Source organism: Brassica oleracea, chromosome C3 (assembly GCF_000695525.1).
Source record: "Brassica oleracea var. oleracea cultivar TO1000 chromosome C3, BOL, whole genome shotgun sequence".
Lineage (NCBI taxonomy): Eukaryota > Viridiplantae > Streptophyta > Magnoliopsida > Brassicales > Brassicaceae > Brassica > Brassica oleracea.
Window position 1 is genome coordinate 4,542,452 of NC_027750.1, and position 1,860 is coordinate 4,544,311.

A 1,860-nucleotide genomic window follows, 5' to 3' on the forward strand; every position below is an offset into this window, starting at 1 on the left:
GAGAATGAAAAACATGAAGAACATAGAGAGAGAGAAAGTAGATCTGAAGATGTAAGAGAAAGAATGAGAGAATAGTTTCCTTAATCTAATTGTGGATCTGGGTACAAGTATTTAAAGACAAGTGACCTCAGTACACAATATAATAAAATATCTTTTCCTCTCTTCTTCTTCTCTTCAATAAAATCGAGCTTATAAAACCCTTATAAAGCCTTATAAAACCTTATAAAGTCTGGCAGCTTAATCTCTTCACTTCTTGATCTTCATCTCAACAACAATAATATAGAACAGGTTTAAAGTTAATATTTTATTTGATTTGCTTAGATTTGATCATATGTATTGTCTACATCTGATAGATGAGGATACCAATGCTGTGGTCCAAAAGATCTTTGGGAGAATAACACAATCTCCAAAAGCTGCTCACATGTGGCCAATGCCTCTCCAAGTCAAACCTTCGAATTCTAATTTTGATTAATCAGAGGTTTATATTTCTCATGCTCCTCATGAAGGCATGCTTATAAGTTATAGTGCCTTCAATTGATTGATTGATTTTCACTCTTTGGGAGTGAGTGGCTCGAATCATCTTTTGTATACAGTGTCACCTTTTAAAGTGATCCGAACATAACTCATGCAATGCAACCTCACAAATCCTTTTACGCGGCTTAACTTTCACGCGCTTCAATTATTCCATGACGACGAAAACAAAAACGACAATAAAATTAGGTATGCCCCAGATTCATCCAACTTGTGCAACTTGTCGCCTAATATGGTTTTGTAGTCGGGAGACATATCATTCATGTACAGTTTACAACTTTACATGCATCAATTCTTAAATGAATGTATTTTGTATCGTTTGCTGAACTATTTCTAAAGGTATATGCCAAAAATCTTATATTTGTATATCAATTTCTACGTAGCCATCAACTAAAATCCATTATTTGTGACTTCTCCACATACAAAAAAATGCTAAATCCAAACTCACGCTATTCCAATGACAGGTGAAAAAAACAACAAAACTTGAATGCGTTTTGACAAAACTAACTTATACTATGATGATCTTGTTGTAATCGATCATCCAAAGCATTAAATGGTACGATCCATAGAAATATTTGAAGTGGTACTACTATATGCTTTGTAGTGCGAAGTGACTTTTACGTTTGGTGTTGGGTGCGATTCCCACTCTTTGCGTGAGCGTGCATGGAAATTATTTCCATATTCTTCCTTCTCAATACGTGACTTATATTTTTGGTTTCAAGCCTATATGTTTTATATAGTTATCATTTGTATTTTTAGGTTTCCCTCTAGGCAGTTAAATTTAAGCTTAAACATTACATATGTAATCTACTAATAATAGCAATCCCAATTAATTCAAAAAGTTGTGAATTCCACTTATTTTGAAAGGTTGTGTCTTTTCAACAACTAAAAGTTGTGCCTTTTTATTTAAAAATATCTATTTATATTGAAAGAATGTGACCATTTATATTGAAAAGTTGTGACTCTTTATATAAGTATTATTACAAAAAGACACAACCTTTTAATTCAAAAGATGTGACTCTTCAAACAAATTTTTGAAAATCTATAAATAGTCCAATGTATATGCCTTCTAAAGGCATAATTTTCACTAATCAAGTAAAATGGTGAAGAAAAAAAAATTAATAATAGCAAACCCAAACAATGTTGAAAAGTTGTATGTTTTATAAGAATTTTATTTCTTGTTAAAAGTTGTGTCTTTTCATTATATATTAAGATATGTCCTTTCATTATTTGTTTCAAGAGTTGTGTATTAGTTAGTATTTAAATTAAAAAGATGTAATTATTTAAATGAAAAATTGTGACTATTCATATATGTATCATTTCAAAATA